Source organism: Barbatula barbatula, assembly GCF_947034865.1.
Source record: "Barbatula barbatula genome assembly, chromosome: 9".
NCBI classification, from domain to species: Eukaryota; Metazoa; Chordata; class Actinopteri; order Cypriniformes; family Nemacheilidae; genus Barbatula; species Barbatula barbatula.
Genome location: NC_136772.1, coordinates 14,876,106 through 14,883,932, shown reverse-complemented (window position 1 = coordinate 14,883,932; position 7,827 = coordinate 14,876,106). Strand labels below are relative to the sequence as shown.

The 7,827-nt window shown below is 37.2% G+C and overlaps 1 pseudogene across 1 annotated transcript; it reads right to left on the bottom strand.

Moving 5' to 3' along the window:
• Positions 1–5,257: 5,257 nt before the first annotated feature.
• Positions 5,258–7,301, bottom strand: LOC306898443 (histamine N-methyltransferase-like; annotated as a pseudogene). Its single transcript has 6 exons — positions 7,165–7,301; positions 7,015–7,067; positions 6,801–6,908; positions 6,457–6,585; positions 5,941–6,034; positions 5,258–5,610 (listed from the first exon to the last, which is right to left on the bottom strand). The product of its transcript is annotated as a histamine N-methyltransferase-like (transcript).
• Positions 7,302–7,827: the final 526 nt, after the last annotated feature.

The window sequence follows — 7,827 nt, the reverse complement described above, 5'->3', positions numbered from 1 at the left end:
GATAACATAGTTTTTTTTCTAACCATTCCCCATAATTGTTGAACTGATTCTCCCTGGTTACTGCACACTACATCTATCAGATTTATTTATGAAAAGATCTCCACTTTCCTTGAGATTAACTTTACAGAATATAGCTCTATCTTTAGCCTATGGGAAGCATTTAAAGGATATATGCGCTGTAAAAAAAATCCCATTCTACTTTCATCAAAACAATGTGTAGTAAACAGCTTTCTGCACAAATTGGCAAACTGCACCAGAAATATGCACAACACTCAACCCAATCATTATATAATGAGAGAGCTTTTTACAATCTGAATATAATCTACTTTCCATTTACCACGCTGAGCAGCTACTATTAAAGTCCCGACACCACTTCTCTGCATTTGAAGCCTTATTAGATAACGTCTGTGAAAAACATAGACCAATGGCGTTTGACCCTGCCATTTCGGGCGGTACAGCTCGCCTATATAAGTCTTGGCCGAACGGCATTCAGCACCATATTCGACTGAAGTGTGATGAAAATGCTCGCTGCGTGGCACTGTAGCACAGCATGCTACCTAATGCTCGCTCCTGTTATCTCAGGGAACCAGGGATACGCGAGTAAACTTAGCGTTCCCTTTGATACGACTCGAGAGATTGTAGAACCTGGTGAAGGTTCACAGCAAGGACCAACCAGCCGCCGCACAAATATCAGAGATAGATAGACCAGGAGGAAGTCATCCCTCTGGAAGAGTGTGCTTTCACTCCTGCTAATTCAGGAATCCGGAAACTGCTGTAACTGCATAAACAATCCATCTAGATAGTCGTTGCTTCAATTCTGGCAAACCAAGCATGTGGTCCGCAAAGCTCACAAACAACTGCTCTGCCTTTCTGTGCTGAGCAGTGTGATCAGTATTATCAGTATATGCCCATAGTGCTCTGAGCAGGTTCATCGTCTGCTCATTGTCCACCAGAGTACAGGGTGGATAAAACTTTAGAAACGTATCCTGCTTTCGGTCTAAGGACTGTCGTTAGGGGCGAATTCTAAACAGCACGGTTCCACTGAACAAGCATGCAAATTGCCCATTCGTTTAACCGCACTAGAACGTGATGGTGTTAGATTTCTGTTCTGAACTATCAACAAGCTGAAATCCCTGCCAGCATCTCAAGGTGGTTGATATGTAGCTGTGAAAGGGAGAGCGTCCATACGCCTAATGCAGGTTGCGTTGCAATTTAAATTGTAGTGGTCACATGCAGAGCAATCCCAGCTGGGATGCGGCTGTCAGGTCTCGGGTCTAGCACCCCCTATGTTTTCTGTGTTGTCTTCTCTCTCTGTCATGTCGGGCTTATGGCGCTGTTTTGACGTGTTTTTTCCCGCTCCCGCTCGTTCCCTCCTTAGTGGTTAATTTGGTTAATTCTTCTCACCTGTTCTCGTCTATCCCTTTTCATTACACACGACTGGGTTCCCTTTCTCATCATTAGTTTCACTCCCTTTATATACCGCGTGTTTTCCTTTGTCCCGTGTCAGACCTTTTAATGTGTAGATCACAGTCTAGTCTTGTCTTGCCGTAAGGATTATTATCCAGTTTTTTGTTGGTCCCCTGGACGTTCTCGCTAATTCTTAGTAATCCTTGACTCACCTTGTTTGTCTTGTCTGACTCCAGTATTTAGTGCACTTCTTGGTGTGGGCTCATCACGATCTCCCAGCCACCTCTGCTTCTGGCCGGAACCTGCAAACGACTGGATCTCCGCCGTCATACTACTCGCCCGCTATTCGGAGGTGTGCTGCTTCTGGGGAATTCTCCAGACCAAGAGACACAGAGTTCCACAGATTCCAGTCTACCCCCCCCCCCCGTGAGGATTTCAGATTTTCCAGTCCACTTTGTACAGATTACCTCTTCAGCGTAAAGATTCTCCTAGTGGATTACCTAATGAGACGTGTGGATTTTCCAGAGCGCTTCCACCTCTGTGCCCGTCCCTTTGGGACTTAGTCACAAGACTTACCTTACTAACTTAGTTTTGGTCCCGGGACTATTGACGGTAGCTCCGTCATTTTGGGACTCTCTGTTAGGGGTTGTTTCAAGACTCTGACTGTTGTTTCTATTCTGAACTGTACTGGTCGAGCGCTCAAACCTCTTGTTACTGCTTCCTGTTTATCTGGGTTTTCTGCTTCGGCGGTTGTGGTTACGCTTAGTACAATAAAGAGGTTCCCTGACTGATCCTGCATCTGACTTTGTATTCCATGTCAGCTGCTGCCATGAGACACAGCATTCTCTGAAACCTCTTGAGCGGAACAAGAGATCCCGCTCTGAACTAGGCTGCAAAGACGCACTTTGGGGTTTCCCAGCTAGAATTCTTTTGTTCTAAAAACGTTCTGAAAATATTACCAAGCAATGTTGCATTACTGTTTTCAGCGAGTAGTTTTATTATAGCTCCCAGAACGTTCACTTGAATGCTACGAAAACATTTTCAAAAACATTGTAAACTTGTTTAGTGGTAACATTTTTGGAACATTATACTTTAACATTCTTATAACGTTTTCAGCGGGTAGTTTTATTTCAGTTCTCAGAACATTCTCTTTTAAGGTAGGTTAACATTCTCTTAAAACATTCCAAAAATGTTTAGTGACAACATTGTTATATTGCACTTTGCTAATGTTCTTTTAATGTTTCCAACAGGAATTGTTTTTATGTTCCAAAAACTTTCTTTTAAGAGTGCAACATTCAAAGGATGTTAATTGAAAACATTGTTAAAACATTCCATTCTATAATGTTCTTTAAAAAAATTCTAAAGGTAGTTATTTTAATAACCCAAAGTGTTATTTTAAAAGGTAGAGCAACATTCAAAGTATGTGAAGTGAAATGATGGGTTAACATTTAATAAAAATATTTAGTGAAAACTATTTGGACCTTTATTATTTGTAACCTTTTATCTTTGGGGTGACATTACTTGAACAGTATATGCCCTTCAGACATTTTTTAAATGTACATGCTTTAATAACATACACAAATATGTTTACACAAATAATGCTTTAACAAAAATGTACCCGCTTCAACAGAACAATGAGTTAATCTCTCAAAATAATGTGCACATTAAACATATAAAGATTGTTTTAATTTTGAAAGTGAAATTATAAAAGCCATTTTGGGATTTTATTTGTGAACATTTTTATATTGAACATTTTAATTGGTAAACTGTAGGAATAAAATCAAATAAAACAGCATAGAAATACTATGAAAAATTATTAACTATTATAAAAAACATTCTGAAAGAAATTAATCGGAGGCAGCAGGTTCAAACATGGCACTCTCCTCTAGTGCATCTTCGTGATCGTGACACATGGCAAGACAATAATATAATTTCACACAACCGAAGGCAGGTGGTGGTACTCCTGAGACTGATCTCTAAATGTTTTATCAGTTCTCAATGTTAGATTAGTTATTTCAGGATAAATCACACGATGACCATCCCACACTCCTTTTTGGTTACATTTGTCACACCCATAGTTGCCTGAACACAGATTTATTGACTTCACAAGTGCCTTAGCTGGGGCATTACAACGCAGCTTGAGCTTGATCAAACCACTCTCTGTCTTTAATCCATTTTGTATAATAGTTGAAAGGTCATTGACAACATCAATTAGAAAGTCAAGATCAGTTGGTTTAGGCATACCTAAACACAGTTAACACTTGCTACACTTGTTAAATTCAGTATCTATTATCGAGGAACATGCTTGTACATTGTATAATCTGTACCTCAACAACATTCTAAACACCCTTAAATGTTGCAGGCAGAATGTTCTATCCTTGTTAGTAAGTCATGTTCTTATAACGTTTTCCTAATATGAATGTCAAAACATTATTTTTTGTTTAATTACAACAGTGTGCCAATGTTTTATAGAGAACAGTGCTATCAAAACAACATTTACAAAACATGTGTTTCACAAGTAATTTTCTATCTTGTTAATACATCACATCACAACAACGTTTTATAAAAACATTAAATCAACTCAAACCTAAACAATGTTCTCATAATGTTTCTTTAATGTTGCTGTTAAAACGTTCTACCTTTGATATCTTGAAACATTGTGGAAATGTTTTATTGAGACCAATATATAATCTGCTACATCAACAACATCCTCAAAACATCCTTAAAATGTTGCCCATACAATGTTCTAGTTTTGTTAATACAGCACATTATAGGAACGTTCTATAAAAACATGAAATCAACTCAAACCTAAACAATGTTCTCACAATGTTTCTTTAATGTTGCTGTTAAAACGTTCTACCTTTGATATCTTGAAACATTGTGGAAATGTTTTATTGAGACCATTATATAATCTGCTACATCAACAACATCCTCAAAACATCCCTAAAATGTTGCCCATACAATGTTCTAGTTTTGTTAATACAGCACACTACAAGAACATTAACTCAAATTTTAAACATTGTTAAAACATTATTTAAACATTTTATTTAAAAGTTTCCTTAAAAACATCAATAAACTTTTAGGGAATGTTAGCCAAAGTTCTGAGAACATTCCCTGCTAGCTGGGTAACCAGGCTCAAGTGAATAAGTAGAAACAAACGTCACACCCAGAAAAGAGATTTGTTGGCAGGGGGTTCATGCGAGGGTGTTGGCGAGGTTGATCTTGAACCCTAATTTCACCGTGTGTCCGCCATGTGATTGGTAAATGTATGCAGGGCGAGAGAATTATGTCTTTCTTTGGGACAAGAAAATAGCGGTTGGACATTCATGAAAAGTCTTAGTTCTGTCTTGTCTTTTGTCTTTTTTCTTGATTTGATATGAAATATACAAAAAAACCCAAGTATTTTCAGGTTGTTATAGTGAATTTCTAGGGAGGAAATGACTTCGGGCAGTGCAGCGACGTCATGTGCACAACCTATTTGCGGCTTGGCCGTTACACCTTGGGTGTGCATTTACTTTCGAATAATTGAAAGGACCGGAGTCGATTATTTCACTTATACCACAGTTACCACACAAAAGGACATTCTCTACAGGTCCTTTCATTTACATGTGTGTAAACTAATGATGAGCTAGGAATATGTATGTTTATTGTGTTTTATCTTAAGTCTCTTATAAGCTTTAAAACTACGGTATGTTTATGTCTGGCTTGTTTGACAACGAAAATTGTTACATTATAATAATTGTTTAGTTAAAAAAGAACAGAAAATATTAATATACATATTCTGCATTTCTATGAGATTACATGCTTAAAAAAAATGACCTTTGGATGTCATACTTAATGTGTCATGAAGTTACGGCTCAACTACTAAGACTTCCATGTTGTTGTTGAATATGATCATGCCATCCACTTCTTCACTGCAGTCTGGATGTCTTAGTAAATCCAGCACTCCTTTCTTGAGGTCTTCAGGAGCATTCTTACTGAACCCTATCACTTCGGTTAAGAAATCCAACAGCAGTTCTCCAACCTCATCTCCATCTGAAAAGCACTCTGTGATGTCCATCTTGGAAGGGAGCTCATAGTTACGGTAGGGGATACCCTGAGCATCTAAGAAGGTCTTTATATCTCCTGTAGTTACACACTGGCTGATCCCAGTGTGACAGAGTTGGGTTTTGATGGTACATAGTTTTCCCCATCCACTGTCACCTACGCAGACACAGGACTTTGTTAAAGTCAACTCTGATAAAACAGAATAACTAGGAGGTCAGAGAGATCCAAGGTAGAATCCAACTTAAAATGGGGAATCCCATATGCATTTGCACATGCAATCACATGCTTTGTCATATCATAAAAGATAGATGAGGGTGTTTCAATCCAACTTCAACTGGCCCGTCAACACGGCACATTGTGGATGTGTTTCTTAGTCGAGTGGTCTATTTCCCAAACCGGGATTATCAGATTTGTGATTAGATGATTTTAGTCAAATGGATATAAACCAAATGAGGTTGTGTTATTTTAGAGTGTTAGAGCATTTACCTGACACCAAAATGATTAAGAGTTTCCCATCTTTATCTAACAAGCTCCGATAAAATGAGACTGTGGCCTCTGGATCTTTGACATAATACAGCATCTGTTGAACAGATATCAAATATTAAACTATATCCTGATTGATGGCCAAACATCTCAGATTTCATTGAAAGTCTTATTTAAGTATAAATCAACTGTTTTCATTTGATGCTAAATAAACATGAAATATTAAGATACTGCAATAACTCACTGTTCATAGTACATTTATGATGCGTTAAGTTCTTGCTTCATTTAAATCTCATAAAGATACTTTTTAGAACAAATCAAATATGGATCATCAGATTTCCCAACAAACTTGTGGTGTCCATACTAGTTTATGATCCTGCTGTCATTACGGCAACCTGGGAACTTCTAGGAATTCATTTTTGGTCAAAATAACTTTGTACTCAAGCTGGTATGCTGAAGATTTGATTTGTTATAAATGTTATAAATTCAGTAGTATCACCGCTGTTGGCAGCTTATAACCTGTATCATGTGAATGAAGTCCATCTTTTTTTCAAGGTGTTTCTCTTGCCAGTGCTTTTCAAGTTCAGCAGCTGTCATCATTCCATGTAAAGATAAGATAATCAAGATCTGGCTTTGCTGATACCCAAACTAAATTAAAAGAAAAGAAACAGAATGGATAGCTGTGTATTACAATATATCAATTTAAAGAGTCTATTTGTTATGATTTTTTGCCATTTTATAGTTTTTTAGCTAGACAATACACTGTAGAGACACAAGAAATGCTGGGATGAGAAAGAGGATTAGGCCATCATACCCCTGGCCCCTACAAGATCAGTCTAATTGGATAAAATGATGGTTAGTACCTTTATACTTCTGTAGCATGTCAGTGTTTGGTTCCACCACTTCATTATCAACTTTCACATATGGATGTTTCATATGTAGCTGTGCCAACATTTCCAGATCAATCTCACCTAAAACATTATGACATTTCAAAATAGGTACACTATAAGTTGTTCAATCTATCTAATATAAACAAAATGTAAAAATGTGTTTGTTATTATTAAAAGTATACTGTACCTGATCCACTCCCTACTCCCATTACGTTAAAAATAGGTCTCCCTCCACCAATCCTGAAAAGAGATATTCATGTACATTGTGATATTATGTTTTGACATGTGACTCATATATACAGTCACAAGAAACAAATCCTTAAGAATAATAAATCACCTTTCCAGTATGTCTGGTAGTGTATTATGAATGAAGTCCAGCATACACTGGTGCTCTGATGAACGTTTCAAAAAGAGTTCAAATGATTTGAGGTATCTTGAATAATCTTCCACAAGAGATCTGAGCGGAGCTGCCATGGTTTTGCTGGCTAAATCACAAGAAGAGTAGTGATATTAGAAAGAGATTAAATAAGTAAACCCATGAATGTGCCATGTTTCCTGTTAACACTGACCTGAAGTAATTTTGGTAGTTAAAAGGGAGTTAATCAGATGTCTTCTTGTGCAACAGTTTAGTTAAGTTTGTTAAACTATTTTTTCACCTAAAATAACCCAGCCCAAACAAAGAGCTAGTTTTATATTTTATAGCACACCATTTGGCCCCCAATTGAGGAATGGAAGGGACATGTAAGCACATGGGCCTTATGGGAATAGTTTTATACTATGCTGTAAATTAATAAAACAATTTATAATAATTAAGTATTTTTATGTATTTCTTATGGGGTCATACCATTTAACATGTATCGAATACCGGACCATACCTTATAAATGACAAATTATTAACTTGCATCACTTACCTTTGCATGCAGCAGTCAGTGTCACTAGGGGATATTATTTCACATCACGTCCTGTTTCTCCTTGAATGTTTTTGATTTTACAGTTACAC